The sequence below is a fragment of the Podarcis filfolensis genome, assembly GCF_964270895.1.
Source record: "Podarcis filfolensis genome assembly, chromosome: 2".
NCBI lineage: Eukaryota > Metazoa > Chordata > Lepidosauria > Squamata > Lacertidae > Podarcis > Podarcis filfolensis.
The window spans coordinates 50,248,180-50,270,614 of record NC_139605.1 but is presented as its reverse complement, the minus strand read 5'-3'; the positions used below and the strand labels follow the sequence as shown (position 1 = coordinate 50,270,614).

General features: G+C 44.9%; 2 long non-coding RNA genes across 2 annotated transcripts in view; both read left to right on the top strand.

Moving 5' to 3' along the window:
- LOC310757874 overlaps positions 1–22,435 on the top strand; it is a 78,930-nt gene that overhangs the window by 5,711 nt on the left and 50,784 nt on the right. The window lies entirely within an intron of this gene.
- Positions 17,281–20,535, top strand: LOC310757896. Its single transcript, XR_014545550.1, has 2 exons — positions 17,281–19,202; positions 20,114–20,535. It is a non-coding gene; the product is annotated as an uncharacterized lncRNA (long non-coding RNA).

The following is a 22,435-nucleotide window of genomic DNA, read 5'->3' as shown; positions in this document are numbered from 1 at the left end:
GAACGTTTTTGCCTGGCACATAAAGGTGCATAATGAAGGCGCCAGGCGAACTTCCCCGGAGAGAGCATTCCACAGATGGGGAGCCCCTGCAGAGAAGGCCCGTTCTCATGTTGCCACCCTCCGGACCTCCACACACAAAGAAGGGCCTCAGAAGATGATGTCAGGCTCTGGGTATGGGAAGAGGCGGTCCTTGAGGTACTGTGGTCCCGAGCTGTTTAAGGCTTTATAGTCAAAACCAGCACTTTGAATGGGGTCCAGGCCTGTGCAGTCAGACCAGGATTGGTGTAATATGCTCAAACCGTCTTGCTCTGGTAAGCAATCTTGCCGCTGAATTCTGCACTAGCTGAAGTTTCCGAACCGTCTTCAGAGGCAGCCCGATGTATACATTGCCATAATCTAACCTTGAAGTTACCAGAGCATAGACAACAGTAGTTAGGCTATCGCTGTCCAGAGAGGGGCGTAGCTGGGCTACCATCCGAAGCTGATGGAAGGCACTCTGGGCCACTGAGGCTACCTGAGCCCTTGAGTGTCAGCAAAGGATCCAGGAGTACCCACAAGCTATGAACTTGCTCCTTCAGAGGAAGTGTAACCCCATCAAGAGCAGGCGACCTCCCACCCATCAGGTCTAGGGAACTACCCACTAACAGTGCCTCAGTCTTATCTGGACTGAGCTTCAGTTTGTTGGCTCTCATCCAGTCCATTACTGAGGCAAGACACTGGTCCAGCAGTTCCACTGCCCCACCTGCAGATGTAAAGGAGAAATAGAGCTGAGTGTCATCAGCATACTGCTGACAACGTTGGCTCATGTTGGCTCATTGGATGGCTTCCGCCCACTGAGTTTGTCCAGTCCTGTTCCGACAGGTCTCTTCATCTGGCGCAAACTTACTGCTGCTTCCTCTCTGTCTCCAGTTTGTGTAGGAGGTGTTCGTCTTTCTTAACTTGTGCTGACTTCAGTGTGTGCCCAAACATGTACTGATAACCCACTTTAGGACTCAAACTCTCCTGCGATTATTTATGCACCGAGATGTCTTTGTTGTTGTTGTCGTTAATGGAAGCATGCAGACATCTGAAGGGTGTGGAGTGGGGGCTGTTATTTAAGGCAGATGAAGCAACGTTTTTTTTTTTTTTCATTTTCATCCAAAAGCTGACTCAAGTTACTGCATAATAGACAATATGTCAAGTATGGAGCATTTCTCAGAAAAGACATTGCCTTTCCTGGGGCTGAGTTTGTCCCTGGGAAATGAATCTGAAAGAGGAAGGGGGGACACCCAAAAAAACACAACCAATGGTCTATGTTGCAGATATTTGAAACAAGGAAAGACCGGCCACTCTTTTGTGAAAGATAGTCAAGTTTCAAACAGAGGCAGACGAAAAAGGTAAAATTCCCTCCAGTTCAGGTCTGAATATCTGGGACTTGGGGCGCTTCCAGATATTGGATTTCCACCGTCTCCTTCCACCTGCGCACACTGAAAAGACTCTCCTCAGAAACGTGTTGTGCGGCAGCTACAGAGTGGGGATGAGGAAATTTTATTTATTCTTATTTATAGAACACTTTTCATCATAGATAGTCACGAAGTGGTTTACACAAGAATCAACGAAACAAATCTGTCAACCAAAATAATATGGTGTTTAAACAGGACTTTTTTTCAGCTAGAACTCACCAGAACTCAATTCTAGCATCTCTCAGGTGGCATTATAAGATAACAACGGAGGCGTTCATGGTGATTTCCAGTGCCTTGTTTTCTAAAAAAATAACACTTGGGAAAACTTTCTGACAATAAGAACTGTTTGACAGTGGGATTGACTCCCTTCAAAGGTGGTGGACTCTCCTTCTTGGAGGTTGTAAAGCAGAGGCTGGATGGTCATCTGTCATGTGTGCTTTAGTTGAAATTCCTGCATTGCAGGGGGTTGGAATAGAGACCCTCGGGGTCTCTCCCAACTCTATGATTTAAAGCACATTCAACACACATTTAAAGCACATGGCTTCTCCCAAAGAATCTTCTGTTCATTAAGGGTGCTGGGAAGTGTGGCTATGTGAACTACAATTCCCAGGATTCTTTGGAGGAGACACCTGTGTTAAATCTAAGGTGCTTTAAATGTGGGATGTGAATCTGCTTGAGTCTCTTTTAATTAGACATTAAATGGGTGGCAACATTGTTAAACAACCAGGAAATGTTGTCTTAAATGGTTTATAATAATGATCTAATGAATTTACGTTTGAATCATCATATTCTGAATTTTTAAATCAATGTGTGTGTGTGTGTGTGTATTCAAAAATCTTACATTGGAAAGCCCCCACCCCCACCCCACCCTGAGGCTGTTTTAACATGCTGGAGATATAATCCATGTGACCTAAGAATGTTATTTTCAGGATGTACAAACTGTCATTATTATTATTTACATGAAACAAGATTCTGTTCCTCATGAAGGTACTTTTCCTCCACTAATGCTCTTGGAAGCTATGCAAAGCTGCTATCTTAGCCGGAACACTTTCTCCAAGGGAGAGGCCTCTTTTACTTGTAGGTCAATGAAGACACATGCTTGTTAAGCTAGATGAGTGCTATTATCCAAGTCTATCAGCAGTGAAAGCGGAGGAATGAGTGCTGAGAGCAAAAGCCAAATTATGATGCTTCTCATTATGAGACTGAATAGCTCCTGCCCCCACATTACCTGGCTTTCACCACCATCATTAGTGCCTTGTCTTCATGGGAACTAACTTCCTCTCCAAGTTTTAGGTAACAGATGATCTAACCAGTTGAGTGACTGGGCACACCCTTCAGGGCAGAACAAGAAAGGCTTTCTCTTCTGCTTAGCTGCTGTCATCATAGATCTACAACTGACTGACACATAACAAACATGCGATACCATTTTATTTGTTTCAGGAATTTTTACCCTGGCTCTTCAGGAAAATAAAAAGAAGGAGGAAGGGGGGGCCCTCTCGGAGTAGCTTACTAATCAATAAAAGCAGGGCAACCTCTACCCACAGTTTTACAATCTAAAATAAACGACACAAAAGGAAAATGGATTGGGAAGGAAGAAGAAATAAGCAAACTCAGGTACCAGTTTCTTGTTACAAATCCTTGTTCTTTTAATACTAAATTTCATCTGCCTCTCACTTTTATTTTTTTTAAAAAGGTATCAGAGCGACTTGACAATATAAAATGCAGCATACAAAAACATGTTAAAGCCAGAAAAATTCAAAATGATGACAGATTAACATAAAATGCTCATCCACCAATATATTAATAAGGACCAAGACAGGGGTCAACAAACTTTTTCAGCAGGGGGCTGGTCCACTGTCCCTCAGACCTTGTGCGGGGCCAGACTGTATTTTGAAAAAAATAATGAACGAATTCCTATGCCCCACAAATAACCCAGAGATGCATTTTAAATAAGAACACACATTCTACTCATGTAAAAAACAGCAGGCAGGCCCCACAAATAACCCAGAGATGCATTTTAAATAAAAGGACACATTCTACTCATGTAAAAACATGCTGATTCCTGGACCGTCCGTGGGCCGGATTGAGAAGGTGATTGGGCCGGATCTGGCCCCCGGGCCTTAGTTTGCCTACCCATGGACTAGACCTACCTACCCACCCCACTAAAAGATGAGCACCATCATGGGAGGCAGCATTAATGACAGAGGCAGATTTGGGGGCACAGAGGTTTGGGGTTGCTGCCAGGGACGCCACAACTATTATTTAGAATGGAGCGCGAGAGGTGGAGGGGCACCAAATTTTAGTGCCACACTGTCTCTGAGTGGACCTGCATCCCTTCCTTTCCTTCCTTTGCTATATCCTGATGGGGTACAGCTGCTGGAGGGAAGATCCTGGTTCCCCAGCAGAGCTGATGGTAGCCCTGCATCTGTTTTCTTTTCTTCCTGGAGTGATTGGGTTGCATCCAACAAAGTTCTGATCTGAGCAGACTTAAGTTAGTCATGCCCACTACTTTCACTGGATCTACTCTGACTAACATTAGATACCAGATGATGATGATGATGATACGGAAAGGGGCAGTAGCAAAAATGCAAATGGCAGCACAGGGAAGGACACACGGAGGCAAAATTCTGCTTTCTTGCTTCTGAGATATTTAAAGGGGGGCATTTGCTTCCCCCCTTGTCTTATTATCAGCCTCCATTTTGTGTGTCTCAAAGTTTGTCCTTTTCTCCATTTGAACAAGGCTTCCAATTTCTTTATATTAAAAAAAGGCTTCTTGACTTTGCTGTTCATATATCACCAGCGGCATAGCGTGGGTTGTCAGCACCTGGGGCAAGGCAAGTAATTTGCTGCCCCTAACCCGGGGCAGGGCAAGTAATTTGCGCCCCCTAACCCCTAACCTGCCGCCGCTGCCAGCTTCTTCTTGCTGCTGCCTGGTCTGGTCTGGTGTGGTTCTCTCCCGCGCTCAGTGCTGCGCTGGGCGGCCGCTGCACTGTCCCTCCCCCAGATAGTCCCTCGCTCTCTCTCCGCACCGCACGCCTGGCACCCACCCCCTCCACAGTGGGCGGCGACCCGGATCAGATTTGCACAGCCAGCACTGCAGTGAGAGAGAGAGAGTGAGCCAGGTAGGGGCAGAGAGCTGCGAGTGCGAGCGCGCCCCCCCAGATGTTGCGCCCGGTGCGGCCGCCCCCCCGTGCACCCCCACGCTACGCCACTGTATATCACACTGTCAGAAAAGGAGGAAGTTATGATATTTGTATCTGATGAGCTTGTTTAGTGAGTTAACAATACATTTCTCATCTATGGATGCAATGTCATGAGCCAGGTGCACAGTTTGCCCAGCTCCATTTGGCCTGTGCATGTGCTAGATACTTCTTATCAGTGGGGAGCCACCTCGAAAGAAGATCTGATCATGCTCCTAGCAAGGCCTGAGGGTGTTGACGAGGAAGAGGAACAAGAGGAGAAGGTAGTCTTTCAATGAAAGGAAGGAAGGAGGGTGTGAAACCACTTTATTGAATCGTTATTCCTTGGGAAATAAGCATGCTCACTGCAACTCTTGCTTATTGTGTAAATCAATAAACTACGTAGTATTATTTCATGTATCTACTAAAGTAGACTCCATTCTAAAAAAGCATGTCCCATAATACATTTGTGAGTCTTTAAGATAACACAAGACTCTTCATTGTTTTTGCATTTAACTTGCAGGAGAGAACTGGCAGAATAAAACTTACATTTGTGGTAGCTGCTCAGGCAGACACTTTTTGAAACTGGGCATGATATCATTGTGGTTTACTGCTGATGATAATACTGCATTCTGGTTGGTCTCTTGGGATTCACAGAAAGCACACCTCTTAGTAGTAGAGAAAAGTTTGTTTTAAATAACCTACAGGTGTACGTTGTGGGCTGTGCAACCAATCAGGCTGAATTCCAAACCAAATCGGAATAATTTGGACTGAATTGGGGCTCTTATGGATTGGCAGGCCTGTATCACCTTGGGAAAAAAGGAGGGGTGGGGGAAGATATTAAACATGCAGTGGGGCGGTGAGCAAGGAGAAGACAATGACGCAGGTGAGACTCTCTGTCTGCATCATAGATTACTTCACCTCCACCCTGCCTGATCCCAAGGTTGTATAAGGTCCAAATTTAGTTTGAGGCTTGGAGCAATCAGGCCTGAATCGGGGCCCAATCAGGACCACCAAATTCAGCCTTGCCTGAACCCAATTGGTGCTTTGTACATTCTGCGTACATGTTCTTAGTATAGAGGTGTCAAAGATCCATCTATACTTTAATTAATAGTTTTAAATCCTTCCAACTCTACAAGTCTATGACTCTATGAAAATACACCATTGGTTTTCAGTCGTCCTCCCCCATACAAATTGTTAATTGTAACTGGAAACAATATCAGTCAAATTTAAACACACCTAGGCCTGAATGGTTGTGTTTATCAATATCTCTCAGTTCCATAGCGGAACCTGTTCCTTTTACTACATTGTAATGTTGTGGCAAAGTGCTGTTAACACAGTTCTTGCATGAAAATTGTAATATAGGATGGCCTTTAACATCTCCATCTCTATTCATCTGCTGGGAAGCTCACATGGGCCAAGCCTACAGAAGCTCCCATGAATCTGTTCATTTTGAGAGGACTTCTTTGTAGGAGAACACCTTGGAGGGTTGTGTGGAAGAGTCCCCTTATACCAGGGGTGCTGAGCATTTTTCAGCCCAAGGGCCCTCCCTACTCACACCTCTCTGTCCCCCATCTAGACAAGCAAGAGGCATATCAGAGTTCAGGTACACATTTCACCCAGGCAAAAACACTTGGGGTGAGAAGCAGGGTCAGTGCAGGATGAGGCCTGGGAATTGTTCCAAGGGTCAGATAGAGGTCCGGAGGTCCATATTTGGGCTTGGCACTGAGGTTCCCCACTCCTGCTGTATGTCATTGATTCTCTGATTTCTGGTGGTGATGCCTTAGCACTCTTTTGAAAAAGACATGGAATTGTTTGCAGTGAGTGTTTGGGGTAGGATCATGTCAACACTTTAGCCCGTACTTGGTTCCACCTGAGTTCCTACTTTTTTTGTCAGTTGGTTTAAAGATGGTTATGAACTATTGCATATCACCCGAAGACGAGCAAGGTTGAAAAGTCTAAATAAATAAGTGTATGGTAAGAGTAGGAGTCAATGTAATTAAGTTTCTGTAGGGTTATAAGGGGATAAATTCTGCAATGCAATGGTTATTGAGCTAATGCTCTAACACAGTTGAACAATTAGGGTGTGTGCTCCTATTATTTTACTTAAGCAAAGTATAATACCACACCCCGAAGTAATGTTGCAAGTTCTTGAGAACTAGCAATGTCTGGCCAGCATGTCCACACACGTTTATACTTGTTAAAATACCATCCTCCTCCTGTCTCTTTGGCCCATGAGAACATGTTTAGTGACCCACTTGTTGGTTAGGTTCCATATATTTTATTGCCTTTCCAGACTGTTTTTCTGTTTTCTTAAGCTGTCACATTAGTGATGATGAACAAAACAAAACAGAGAATTTAGTGTTGTAAATCACGACATAGCTTGTTTGGAAGTTTCTTAATGTGAAGATTTGGACTGGCGATGACAGTAATGGCCTGACCCCATTGTTTGATCAAGCAAACGACTGCTTAGAATGAGGTATACCGGCTACTGCACCAAAATAAGGGCAAAAATTATAAAGTTATAGCAAGGGACTGATTTCCTGGCACAAATATTTAAGATAACAAGAACTGCTTTGTGGGAGCAAACCATTTCTCTCAGCATTTTGTCTCCAGCAAAGGACAGCCGGATTCCTCTGGGATCTTCATGAGCAACGCATAGGAGTACTATGGTAATAAACCAGGGGACACCTGGCTTACTAGCAGCATTTGTGAAAAGGATCTAGGGGTCTTGGTGGACCACAAGCTCAATGTGAGTCAACAGTGTGATGCAGCAGCAAAAAAAAAGCTGACACTTCTAGGCTGCATCAACTGAACTGTAGTGTCCAGATCAAGGGAAGTAATGACTGCTCTCTGCATCAAATGGAGGGCACCCTTTGCGTGCCCGCGTGCAGCATCCCCGATCCTACGTGACTCCTGGCAGAGTCCTCCTGGACTGCCTCTATTTTGCCTTAGTCAGACCACACCTGGAACACAGTGTCCAATTCTGGGTGCCACAATTTCAGGATGTTGACAAGCTGGAACGTGTGCAACTAGGATGATGAAGGGTCTAGAAGCCAAGCCTTATGAGGAACGGTTGAAGGAGCTGGGTATGGAAAAGAGAAGAGAAGATGAGAGGAGATATGATAGCCAACTTCATATATCTCAAGGGCTGTCACATGGAAGAGGGAACATGCTTGTTTTCTTCTGCTCTGGAAGGTAGGACTCGAACCAATGGCTTCAAATTACAAGAAAGGAGATTCCAACTAAACATTGAGAAAAAGCTTTCTGACAGTAAGAGCTGTCTGACAATTGAACAGTCTCCCTTGGGAGGCTGTGGACTCTCCTTCCTTGGAGGTTTTTAAGCAGAGGTTGGATGGCCATCTGTCATGGATGCTTTAGCTGAGATTCCTGCATCGCAGGGAGTTGGACTAGATGAGCCTTGGGTCCCTTCCACTCTAAGATTCTATGATTCTATGACCTACGCACTGTACTCTAAGTGTGGATTGACATCTTCATAGAGTTGTCCACCATGATCCCATAGTCTTGTTCCTGGTCAGACACTGCCTGTTCAGACCCCATGACATTTAATGTGACATTTATTAAGCTAGCTTCCTGTAGTGTCCAGGAGCCCCTCAGGATCCCTTTAAAAAAAATGGTGTTATATTGGCCACTTTCCAATCCTCTGGTATGAAGACTAATCTGAGTGACATGTTACATATTTTTGTACATATATCAAATTCCACATTTGAGGGGTTTTTTTTAGAAATCTCAAGTGGATGCCGCCTGGAACCGGAGACTTGACAGTTTTTATTTTGTCTATTAGACCTAGAGCTTTGTCTCTTATCGCCACTATTTGCCTCAGTTCCTCATACTCCCTTCCTGCAAAGTTTAGTTAGGCACAGCATTCTGCCATATATCTTCTGCAGTGAAGACAGACACAAATAATTTATTTAGCTTTTCTGCAATCCCCTTATCTTCTATTAGCACATATTTGACTCCCTTGTCATCCAAGGGTCCAACTGCTTCCTTAGCTGTTCTCTTGTGTCGCCCCTCACCCTCTCCATATTTCACACGGCACTATTTGCAAGTTCAACTTTCAGTAACAGCAGATTTAGCTGTGCTTTAAAACTGGGCTTATGCTTTATCTATTATGAAAGCTTCCCCCCCCCTCTCGTAAGGAATATTTATTGATGGACAGCTATATAAATTTAAATTAAATGCATAGCCCGAATTAAAGATTTGTTCACCTTTTTTCTCCAAACTAGTTTTCCTAGTCTCACCTCATTTTACTGATTTTGTTGATGCCCCTGACTTCTGCTATATTTTCTGTTATTTCTTTTCATGGTTATATAATGACCCAAAGGCTTTAGCCGGCGCTTGTTGAGATGATGCTTCATGGTGCCCTTGATCCTTTCAGTTGCCCTCTCTGTAACTTTTGGACGTCTATGAAGCTGTATCAGTCTATTAGTCTGTTGTCCAGTGTTCTCTTTTGACCATCTGTACCTTTCCAAGATCCAAAGTTCTTTCTTAGCCCTGTTGCTCTTTACCTGGAGAAGTCTGGGAATGAACACATGGCCTTATGCATGGGGCTCTATCACCAAGCCCACTTTCTGCTAGCTTTTTGGTACCTTTTGGAACAAAATAACCAGAAATGTACACTACTCTAATTTTTCTGCACTGTAGATTTCTTTGATAATGACATTATATTTATTTCTGCTCTCTTTCATTGTGATAACCTTTAATACTATGTTCGCCTTATGCAAGGAGTTCTCTAATATGTAGCTCTCCCGTTTTGCACAACTGGCAACAATAAAATGTGTTGTGGACTAAGCCATAGCTCCTATTGCAGAATAGCATTTTATCTTTGTGCTTTAAAAACTAATGTACGTTCCTAATTATATAACTTCCTGTTCCTATGAATGATTTCCTCACAGCACTGTTTGCACAAGCTAGCAATTTGCTTTTAAACTGAAACTAGTCTTCAGCTGTGGAATGCATTGTGAGAAAATCAGCAGAGTCCTGAATTTGTAAGTCCAGGAAAAACTTCTTCTGAGATGTAAATGGATGAAACCTCATTAGAATTGAGGTGTAAGGTTTTGACACCTTACACAGAAAAAAAGAAAAAGAAGAACCCAGAAGAAATACAAAAGGGAGAATTACTCCTGCTCCTGTGAGTCTCCTGGTTAGCCTTCATTTGGCACTGCTCCATGAACACCTTCGGTCAGAGGACAAAGGGTCATTGGGAACTTGCACTTCCTAACTCCCAGGAAGAATGTCACATCAAATGGAAAACCAACCTGGCACCCTACCCATTGCCCAGAGAAGGTCTGCTCCATCTGCCAACTGCCCTGGGATTGCACAGCAGATGAGAAGCTCGCTCTGGCCGTTGCCATCAGCAGAGGACTAAGGGCTGCTGTGTGTGTACGTGTGTAGTTCTGCTTGCGTGTGTTTTCTCTGTTTTGTACTGTTTCAGTCTGCCTTGTTGGTTCAATTCAGAAAGCCAGAGTAGTATAAAACTTCCAAATGAATAAATCAAGCAGGTTTGCCTGTAGCCAGGCTCATGTTCCATTTCTTAACTGGGATCACCACTTTCAGTCATTTCAAATGCACTGCACTCTTTAGGAAGGTACACACTGGTGTAGGAAAAATCAACCCACAACCCTGTGTATGCTGGTGAACATCATCACGTCAAGGGTCTTTCTGTTGCATGTATGGCTTGTTGGACATTCACTGTCAATAGTGCCTTCAGGTTTTGCTCCTGGCGTTAGGCAGAATGAGGGAGAGGCAGCCACCTCAAGCAGCTGATTTTGGGTGTCACAAAAGAGATGAAAATCATTAGGTATTTTTTTTATACTGTTGGGGAAGTGTTTGTGGATTTTATTTCTGTCTCAGGTGCCCAAATCAGTTTGCTGGCCTTTAGGACTATAACCGCCCCCCCCCGGTGTGTGTGTGTGTGTAGGCCCCATTTGCTGGTCTGCCTCAGGCAGCTGAGTGCCCTAGGCTGGTCCTTTCTAATTTGTGTTCCTTCTCCAGAACAAATACACACAACAAATTTCACACCTGGCAATGTATATTACATGCACACTTTCTCCCCCTGCATACATACTGAAAAAGTATTGGAGTGAGCCTATATTTTATGTGGCAATGCATTACAATGTTTTTTTCTCCCCTCTGCAGTAAGAGTGTAAAATGTGAGTGGCAGCCGTGCCTTATTGAATACCCATGATAAATGTGCTTATGAGCTCTGTTTGGGCCACAGATCTCTAGTGCATGTGAATGATGCGCCTCTGCCATTCATACTTCCAGCTTGCTTTGGGAAGCATCACCCCATTGTGAGCACAATTGTTGAATGAAGTGTAGAGCTTGCAGGTACAACCAGCAAGAAGGAAGAGTAGCTTTTGCGTCCCAATATAAAGCCCTGCATTGGTTTGAGGTGTGTTGCAGGAGATTTTTTACCCTACATTCGTAAGGGGACTGTATTGCTTTAAAGGACCATTTAATGAGGATTTTTTGGGAAGGTTTGGGGAGCCTTTCCTATAAATTACTAGTAAGCTCACTGAAATGTCTGACGCTGGAGCCTGGCATTCATGTGTGATCAGCCACGTGAATGAAGAACTCCAGGGATCAAAAAAAGAATCACAGGAACAGTTTGTGAATTATTTACAGGCTCTCTAAAATCAGTCGCTGAATAATTGAACATGATGAACAAAGTCATTAAAAAAGTGCAGATTCTCTTAGTAAATTTATGAATGGAAAAAGCAAATGGATAAAGCTGTTTAATAAATCACTTGGTGCGAGCAGTTGAACCAGTTCTGGTTCCACTTCTACGAGAGAGAAGGGGTGGCGGTGAGTTGTTTCAGTTGAGTTGTCCAGTGCCAATGGATAATTAAGAAAACTTGTTGTTTATTGCTTTTAAAAAGAATCACACTTCAGAAGTTGAAGTTGCTTTAAACATAGTTCTTGAGTACTTCTCTGACACCTTCAGAAAATGCTTATTAGTTGGAAGAACACCAGCTTTTTCCAGTAGCCAAGTGACTGACAGTACCAGCAGTGTGGTTTGAGTTGGCCCAGAAGCAAAATGGAGGCCAATGCAGATGAGTTATGATTTGTGCAGTGTGTTCTCTTTGGCTGGTCCCTGTGAAAAGTCACTCTCTTCTCTCAGTTTTATGCTAGATGTTGCTAATGTGTGAGACAAAATGGGACTAGCACTTCAGGGTTAGCATCTGCCAGTAGAGGCTCATTCCAAAACAGTACCCACCCATCCAGTAAGTTCATTCAATGAAAACTAATATTAAAAGCCACTCATTGCATGTATACGATACATGGCACATGAACCTACCCAGCAGAATAACATTTCTCATTACTCTGGGTTGTTTGGATCTGCTGCTGGGACAATCATTTATTGTAATAACATCAAGTAGGTCATTGGGTGAGGAAACTTGAAATATGCTTAAAGATGCCTGTGGGGAAGGGAAGATGTTTGGAATATGTAAGAGTTGCATGCTAGAAGGAGCTGACCTCTTCTGAAGCCAGGCACAAGGAAGTGTGTCACTGACTCAAAGCAAAAAGAAATGGCTAGAAAGAGATACATCTGACGGGGATGGATGAATCCATTTCGGTTTTTCCATTTGTCATTTTCCCAATCTTAAGTTTAGTTCTCCATGTTTCTACATCAGTTTGCCAATCTGCCTTTAAAACATCCTGGTGGGAAATTCACCAGAATTTTAGAGCGAATATATTTTTACATGTCATTTCCCCCAATGTGCATGCTTTTGCAAGCTATTTCCCTTAATATAATGCATTTCCGTATGTTATGTTCACTAATTATGCACAAAAACCACAGAGCCTAGGACTTGCAGATCAGAAGGTCAGCGGTTTAAATCCCCGCGACGGGGTGAGCTCCCGTTGCTCAGTCCCTGCTCCTGCCAACCTAGCAGTTCGAAAGCACGTCAAAGTGCAAGCAGATAAATAGGTACTGCTCCAGCGGGAAGGTAAACGGTGTTTCTGTGCACTGCTCTGGTTCACCAGAAGCGGCTTAGTCATGCTGGCCACATGACCCGGAAGCTGTACGCCGGCTCCCTTGGCCAATAAAGCGAGATGAGCGCCGCAACCCCAGAGTCGTCCGCAACTGGACCTAATGGTCAGGGGTCCCTTTATCTTTACCTATATGAGTTTTTCTATACATTACTTAGCTGGAGAACTGCATTTGATGGCTGTGTTTCAGTTCGCATATTGATTTGGAAAGTGCAAATCAGGTAGCCTTTAAATGTGAACAGGACAGAATTTCTCCCCCTGGTCTAATCTGACACCACTCTTGTAGAGATATCTCAGCCTGGATTTCTTTGCAAGTGCTGTTTCCGTTGCAAGGCAGACTTTCTGCATTCCTCACTTGACCACGATCTGCACAGAGAAACATCCCAGAACTCTTGTGAATGAGTTCATCTTGTGTTTGTCTCCCCCACACCATGTCCTGGAGAAGTTTTGAGAGAGCTTTGCATAACTCTCTCCCCACAGCATGTTTTGGAAACATCTCTTGATCCACTGGGTTTGGAATATGTATTATGATTCCTGTGCCCATGGGCTTCCCCTCCTCATTTATATTTTTAAGTAGTATACTGATCTTCCCCTTTCAGCTGAAGAGAACTTCAGAAAATGAAGCAAGTGTAAACTAATGCAAGGAGGGAGGAGGAGGAGAAACAACAGCTTCAGAGATTTTATTACATGGTTAGAAGGAAACTCTCACTCACTTTTATGTAAAGAATCCAGCTCCGTTTCCTCAGAACAACACTCTGATTCTATGGATAGGCAATGCATCTCTCTATGAGTCTGTAGCATTTTTCATTCTTTAAAATGTTACTGATTTGGGGCTTAAGTTTTAAAATGCAAAAAGCTTTTTCATTCCTGTTGCAACTCGCTGGGCACAGTGGACATGGCCTCATAGGCTTGACAGCATATACAAATACCCTTCTTGTCATTTGTTACCAAGCACGTATTATATATAAACTTTTTATTGCATTCCGTTTCTTTACCCAAGAGTAAACAGACCTTCATTGAACCAAGTAGTGAAAACTTGCAGGGCTGCCTTCTTCATAGCAATGACCCACCATTTCATTTGTTTGTTTCCCCTGTTGAATTTAGTTTTGGACGGTATTCAGCTCCCTCCCTCCAGAATGGCAGTACAGTGGTACCTCAGGTTAAGTACTTAATTCGTTCCAGAGGTCCGTACTTAACCTGAAACTGTTCTTAACCTGAAGCACCACTTTAGCTAATGGGGCCTCCTGCTGCTGCCGCGCCGCCGGAGCCCGATTTCTGTTCTCATCGAAGTTCTTAACCTGAAGCACTTTTTCTGGGTTAGCAGAGTCTTTAACCTGAAGCTTATGTAACCTGAAGCATATGTAACCTGAGGTACCACTGTACACATATTCACCCCCCCACTTTATATACCAATATCATGCAAAAATATCACATCATATTTGGTTTGGTTTCTTTGATGTACAATATTCCCTTTTTGTGTCATTAAGCTTATTTTCATAATGCATAGGGAGAATGTGAAGGGCAGTACATTGTTTCATCTCAACCTATCAAGTCTCTCCAGGAAAGTTCTTAGGAAGCTGCTGGTGAAGTCCCATTTTCACTGATTCTGGAATGTAGAATGAACCTGTGCGACCATCTAATGAACTCATCCTCTATGTTGGTTTTTCTGGTTGCTTGTACTGGCTTTGCCAATCTTTCCATTAAGGCATATTGCTGTGTTAAATTTTCCCATTCATCCTCCATCTTCAGTTTTCCAATTTCTTGCTGTTAGCTTTCTAGCTGCAGCTAACAGCGTTGATAACATTTCTTTATATGGTGCGTCTGAGTTTTGATCAACAAAAGTTGCTGAGATTTTACTGGCTCATTTCTTTCAGTGTGTGATCAGAAATTTACAACAATAAAATCAGTTAGAGAGAAGCTGGATCCCTTGTTTGCAAAAGGAGATTAAACAGGACATAAACTGCAACATCTCTTTGATTTCTGCAAGGGAGACTGAATGGTAATCTAGCATGAATGGGAAACTTTGATCCACCAGATTTCAATGCACATACTCAACTGGGGCCTTTACATAGTTTGGATGCCGCTGGGAAGGAAGAAGCTTCAGCTGGAGCCAAATAAAGGGACATTGCAAGGAATTCTGTGCAAAGATTTATAATAAGAAGGATAGCATATGCTGGTGATTTTTGTGAGTACTTCCATCGAGTCTTCTGCCAAAGCTGGAAATATCTTATAAAAGCCGCTAGGTTTTTTTGTTTTTTTAAAGCAGTAATAGTTTTCACACATTCCGTAAATTTTCTTAGTAAAGTGCTGTTGGACTGTTTCTGGTGTACCAGATTGAACTGGGCATATGTAAATACTGTGCATGGCTTGCTGTTGTTGTATGGGTGGGCAGTAACCAATAAAAACATTCACCCTAGGGTCACAACACAACAATAGAACGCAACAATAAAACAGTTTAAAACAAATGACAGTCGCAAGAACATCTTGAAAAATGCATCCCAAGTGTCAAACATCAGGGTGAAGAGTTGTATTTTCAGCATACAATGAAAGCTGTATAGTGAAGGGGCCAGACTCACCTCTGTGGGGAGGGATTCCTACAACTTAGGGGCTGCCACAGACAGTGGCAGAGCTTCAGGCTCCGGCACCTGGGGGTGGGAGTGGCGGAGAGCAGGCGGGGGCGGGGCTGGCACGTGTCCTGGGGTGTGTGGTGCCCAGCATGGGCAGGGGGGCAGCCGCGATGGCACCCCACTGGGATCGTGCTGCCAGGAGCGGTGCGCTCCCCCCTTCCTCCACCAGTGGTCACAGAGAATGCCATCTCTGCCCACCCTGAGCTTCTGAGAGCAGAGGAACTACTAAAAGCACCCCCTTCTGCTGATCTTAAACACCCAAGAAGTTAATGGGTGGATATTGGTATTTTCCTGGTGCCATGTCTGCAAGCTGCCTTGGGTTTGTTTGCTTTTAAAAAAAGATTGCTTTTTTAGTTCTCCCTCAGCCCTGGTTTTCCAGCCTGGATAAGAGTTTGACGCTGGTCTTTTGCTTAGCAGGTTGAAGAATCATAGTGCAACTTGGATTTCTGCATCCTTTTTTCTTTCTTTCAGGAGCCAAATGAGTAACGAGGTCAAATTGCTGTATTGTTACAGGGTTTTTTCCCCCCATTCTTTGATAGAGTGGCATCCTCCACCTGGTGACCTGCTCTGCCTTCTCACCTTTGGGTTTCAAAGAAAGAGGTGCAGGTGCTGCATCCGCGTTCTGCCAGGTAGCCTGTGGTGGTGTTTTGGCGGCAGCCCAAGCAACACCTGCCGACTGCTGGCAGCGAGCAGGATCTCTGGAGGCACCGTTTGTTCTGTCTTCATGTTTGTGATCAAAGGAATCGGCTCTACATCATTACTGTGATGAAAGGGAGGGAGGGCTGGATGTGGCACTTCCAAATATTTCTAGAGGTGGCAGGGAAGAATAAAAGAGAAGGAGAAAGAAATCTTAACGATCGTCAGGAAAAGGGATGTAAGAAGGCGCTGTTCTCTGCTCTGCCCTGTATTCATCACATGCATCACTTTTTCCATAGTTCGTCTTCCACTGAAAACTACATTATTTGTCCACTGTGGCAAAATTGCATTATGTAATGAATTGCATTGTCGTCACGCTATTCTACCCCATTCATCTGAATGCAAAGAAAACACGATACAGAGGTGGGGGGGGGGGACATAATAAATTACATATCATCTTGGAATGAAAGCAGCAACACAGTGAATGTCGATTGTATTCACTGGATTGATTTCCGTTCCGTGGACGAAAAAGTGAACACCAGCCATTCAGTGCACAAGCCAGCCTGTCATTGGTGACATCTCCCTTGAAGACAACCAGAATGCCAGTTGGCTACACACTATGTTTCAAGTACGAATCTCAGCATCGCCATTTTCAAAGGGAAGCCAAAGACAAAATAGATTGCAACATGACAGCTGTCTTAAGAGTCTGAGATGTGGAAGGAAAGTTGGGGTGTGTTCTGTGCGCACATGCATGTATGTGTTCCAAGCACCATTCCAAATTTCGTGTTCAATCCTGAGCTCATCCTCCACATAGTGACAAATCCACCTTTGGAAGTGCCTCTGGGCAAGAAGAAGACAAGACACCCTCCGTGGGCCCCCCTCCCTCAGGGAGTCAACCTCCTCACCACCGGAAGTGCTATGCTGCTAGTTCCCCTGGAGCTCTCAGGAGCATATGATCCCATTAACCAGGGCATTGTTCTGGGTTGGTTGTCAGGGATGGGCATAGGAGACACCATTTTGTGGTGAAGCTGAATCTTCCTAGATGAGCATTCTCAAAAGTTGGTCCTTCAGCTCTACCCTGTGACAATTGACGTAAGAGGTTCAACAGGGGTTGGTATTGTCCACCATGCCTTTGAACATCTACATCAGGGGTCGGCAAGGCTTACCGAGCATGGGCCAGATCACTCCTGTGGAGATCCTCCATGGGCCCGACCGGTGCAGCGTGACACTGGAAATCGCGTCTGCGCATGTCCGTGGCGCCGGAAATCGCTTCTGCGCATGCCCAGATGCAGAAAACCATGCCTATGCAGAAGCGATTTCCGGTGTCTGCGCATGCGCAGAAGCAATTTCCAGAGCTGCAGAAGATTCGAGTCCCTGCGCCAGTTTAATGCAATGCGCGGGGACTCACCAAGCGGGAGGCTCGGTTCACGGGTGGTTCATGGGCTGGTTAAACAGCCTCCGTGGGCCACTTCCTGGCCCATGGGCCTTAGGCTGCCAACCCCTGATCTACATGAAACCACTGGGGGAAACCATCTGGAGGTCTGGGCTGCAGTATCACCTGTATGTGGTTGACAGTCAGTTCTATCTCTCATTTCTGTTTTCCAATCCCAGGGAGGCCGCAGAACTCCTAAACCGGGCAAACAAATTCTAGTCCAGATGGAAGTTCTGTGGGTGGAGGCAGGGTTGCGTGTTCCAGAAGGAAGTTTACATCTAGTCTAGGATGGGGTGGCACTTTCTCTGAAAGAACAAGTATGCAGTTAGGGATTTCTCTTGAACTCTGCACCAACTTGTGGCAGTGGTGAGCAGGAGTTCATTTCTTCAGCTTCAGCATCAGTCAAACTGAGCCACAGTAAACTATACCCAGTCATGTCTAGGCTTGACTACTGTAATGACCGCTCCCCACATCAAATGGGGGGGCGCCTTTTGCGTGGTCGCGCGCAGCCCCCCGGATCCCAGTGCAGCTCCTGGTAGTACGGGCTGGCTTCGCCCTCTCCAGGCTGGATACCTGGAGGTCTCCGCCTACCTCAGCCAATCGTCCAATCCCGCCTGGGGAGGTGTTGCCAAGGGATCGGCCAGGTAGGGGGAGGGACCGCTCTGCCCAATGTGCTCTATGTGTGGCTGCCTTTAAGGATGGCTTGGAAACTTCAGCTGATTCAAGATGTGGCTGCCAAGATGGGAGCAAGGTGGTCAGATCTTGTAATACCCTTATTACGCTTGTTGTATTGGTTGCTGGTGAGTTTCTGAGCCCAATTTAAATTGCGGGCTTTAACCTTGAAAATCCTGAAGTTGTTTGAAGGGCTGCCTGTACCCCTGCCAACCTACCCACACATTAAGATCAACAATTGATCCCACACTTCATTTGCCTGCTACCTAGGAAAGTAGAATTGGCAGGCGAAAGGGAGAGGGCCTTTTCAGTGGTGACCCCGCAGCTGTGGAAAGTATAGACTCTGAGCCTCAGGAAGATCACTACACTTCAGTGTTCTAGAAAGGGTCTGGTAACTTAAATAATTGCTCTGTAAATTGTGAAACCAGGTTGGGATGGTTTATCTGTTATCTGGTTTACTGCTGATGGTTAATAGTGCTGAGGTACTTTTCCATTTCTATTTTGTATTGCTGTTGTAGTTTGAAATCTTTAATGACGTCAGCTGCCTTGGGAAGCTTTGATCGGAAAGGCAGTCTCTAAATAAAAGTTAAATCAATAAGTGGCCCCTATCCCGTGTCCTTTTTACCACTGCCATTTTCTGGGGCAGAACAAGAAGGAAGATGCTGAGCTGCAGAGGAAGAGCTCTTGCCTGTGCACCTCCTGTTGGTGTGTGAGACCTTGGCAGATGCCCAACTTTGCCTTTGACCTTTGACACCTGCCCAGTCTCCATATCCATTTTCAAGTGAGCCAGGACAGTGAGGGAGGCCTCTCAAAGGTTGTGCCTTCCTAGCTGATTTGTTTCTCTCTCTGTTCCAACACGACCTTCAAGGCCTCAGGGCAGTTGCAAGAACCTCAAACTCACCTCCGCAACAATAACAATCCTGCAAAGCAGGTTAGATTTTGGTTCGTCCTCGACTCCTGGTTCACACGTTGGATGGGTCCAAGCAAGTGTACATCAGGGGGCGACTGGGACTGCTCATGTGTGTGGACAGGGGAAGCGAGCTCATTGGTTGTAAAGAGCCAAGAAAGAGTAAGACCTCTGCAGTAGCAGCTATGGGAATACCCTTGGAAGGGAAGGAAACAGATCACGGCCGCCACAGAACTGAGGTGTGGTGCCCTTGGCTTTGCTGCCAAGACAGGTGGAGGATGGAGAGAAAAAGTAAGTGCATGTGGGTCGTGAGAAGGAAATGGGGCACTATAACCAAGAGGAGGGCAAGTGGGTGGATGGCTATAAAACCATGTGAGTATGACGCATGGAAAGATATTGGGACACTTAGTCTACATGTCAATGCCCAGCATCGGTATATACTGTTTAGTTCTTTGTGTTGTCCACTGTTTGGGAGAAAGGGAATGAAAAATAAAGGGTAGGGTGTTCTAGGGGAAAGAGGAGCTTGTGTGAACTTAGGGCAGAAAAAAGCAAGTGCATTGTCCCACAAAGCATAATGAATGTAAGGAACTCACTGTCCTAAGAGGTGATGATGGTTTAGACATGTGCTGTGCTGAAAATTGCTCCTGATTTTTTTTAAATAACCATTCTCCATTGATAAGAAAACAAGTTACATTTCAAAATTATCAAAGGGGATAGAAACTGCAAACCATATTGCCAGTCGTCTGTACCCTGCAGCCTTCCTGGGTGTCCACATTTCAATTTAAGCCCAGAAGAACTTGTGAAGAAACAGATCAGGAAGTGCAGCCAGCGAGGGAGGCTGCAGGTTGCAGGGGCATGCGGAGGGCAGCCGGTGGCAGTGGGGGGTGGCAGCCCCCTTAATATGGGGGGGGGGGCTGGGACAAGCAAGCATGGATGACCCTGCATCTCCCTAAGCATTGTGGGTTGTGGCCATGGGGCCGTAGCTCAGTGATGTTGCTCATGCATTGCATGCAGTAGATCCCAGGTTCAGACCCAGGCACTTCCAGTTAAAAGGATCAGGTAGCAGGTCCCTAGGAAGTCACTGTCAATCAAAGTACAGTTGGTACTACTGGCTAGGTGGCTTAAATAGCCTGACTGAGTAAAGGCAGCTTCCAATGAGTTCCTAGTATTTGTTGCAAACAGAAACTCTTTCTTTATCTCAGCCAGAAGCCTCTCTTCATGACTTCCCAGAAGCTGATATGGAACAGTTTTCTTGGAAAGGGATGTCAAGCACCCTCCATTTTCCTTGTATCTTGAGCCATAATCACCAATAGGCACTGGCTGCCAGAACAATAAAGTCAATGTGAGCTTTTCGGAACAAGTAGGAAGAGGTTGCTGAATTCCATTACCTCTCCCAAACAACTGCACATTATCCCTTTATATTGCTTTATGGCTGCTGATTGATTGTTCCATTGTTTGGCTCCTTTCTCTATTGCTCATTTGGTTTTTATTATTTACTGTGGATATTTTAAACTGATTCTTCTTCACTTCTCTGTTAGCTGCTGCAGACATTTGTGGGTTTGTGTTTTCGTAACTGAGAGGTGGAACAGAAGTGTTTTAAATAAAGTCAAAAATAAATTTTCAATTATCCTATGACTGTGGTGACAATGGAAACTTTTCCACGGAGGGATTTGGCTCGGGTTCAGCCTGGAGCATTCAGAGTCTGGTGTGTTCTGTGGCGCTATTTCTTCTCCAGAACAGAAGGACGTTTCGAGATGTTAAGTGCACTAATAATGGCAGGAACTTTAGTTGGGCTGATTAACGATGATGACAGTATTTAATGTAAAAGGCTCTCTAAATCCTTCTGTACAACAGCACTAATTACTTTGCGGTCCGATGTGCTGCACTATCAGAGCTAATGAGACCACATAAATCCAGATAATTATTCCTCTATTATGGTTTATCTATGACCTTAAATGCGTACTCTATCCATTGGATTGCACCCCACTAATATTATTCCATCCTGTTTTCCCTAGCATGTTAGTGTGCTTATGTTGAATGGATCCTGAGAAAAGAGAGAGACTTAAAGCTCCCACTGCAAGTACCTTGTCAATAATTTGTACAGAAAGACCTGTGTGGCTGTTTGTTTCTGAAGACTGCTGTTATCGCATCCCAAGAAACAATCTGAGGTGCCCCATGGATTTTGTCTTGCACCCCTTGTTTCCAGCCAATCCAATGCATATCAATCAATTCTGAGATGCAGGAGATAATCATGGCAGCCCCATAGCCGTGCCCCAAAAATGAATCTAAGAATCTAAACATCTGTATGTGTGTACAGTGGTACCTCGGGTTAAGTACTTAATTCATTCCGGAGGTCCGTTCTTAACCTGAAACCGTTCTTAACCTGAAGCACCACTTTAGCTAATGGGGCCTCCTGCCGGTGCCGCACCACCAGAGCACAATTTCTGTTCTCATCCTGAAGCAAAGTTCTTAACCCGAGGTACTACTTCCGGGTTAGCGGAGTCTGTAACCTGAAGCGTATGTAACGTGAGGTACCACTGTAGCAGTAGCAGTACACAGCACAATGCCGAATCTATTAGAATCAGCTGGCAGTTACAGACAAGGATAGTGCCAAGCTTCAGGAGACCCATGGCAAGGTGCCACAGATGCCCCCTGCCATTCACTCACCCACTGTTGCTTTTGCAGCAGCAGCAACACACTTACCACCCTCCTTGCTGGCCCCAGGGCAGCGTTTTAACATTGGATAGGTGGCAGTTTCATTTTGGATCCCTGTCCTCTGTGACCGCCTGCCGTTTTAATTTGTCCAAAATGCAATACCCTGCTCTAGATCTGTAAAATCTGTGTTGATGGAACTGCAAACAGTGGATTGCTCCCATTCAAAAGTGGCGCCACAGCCCGCCCAGTGCTTAAAATAACAGAGGGTGGGAAAGCGGCACAGCCAGGTTGGGTTCCTGGGGGGGGCCCTTCTGAGCTGCTGGGGGGTCCTTGGGCAGTGCCTGGCTTTGTTGACTGCTGGCGCCAGGCCTGGTTATAGAATAGTGAGCTGGCAAAGGAGGGGTGTCACAGTTAGCATGTTAGATTTGGGCTGGGGAGAGTTGGGCTCACATCACTGGTTGGCCATGAAGTTGCCATGAGCTTACTACGTTCGTCAAAAAGCCCCAGTTCCAGATGCAACAGGTCCTGCAGCGCAAAAGGAACCTTAGATCAGGACAGAAGCACTGGCTTAATCACCAGTAAAATCTATGCAATGTAAGCCTGTCTGAATGAGGCAATTTACAGAACGACAACATTGGGTTGTCACTTGCATACAGGGCAATTTCGTAATCTTCGAAACCATTTTTTAAAAATATGCTGCATGCTTTTTTTTTTTTTTTGAAGAATTTATCTGGGTCTAAACAGTATGAAGACGTTGGAAAGAGGAAGAAAACTCAACCCAGAGCACATGTGCATGTGCACGATAAGTGGTGTTTACACTGACTTCCTCAATGTGAAAGATGCATTATCATTTATCTGGGCACACTCTC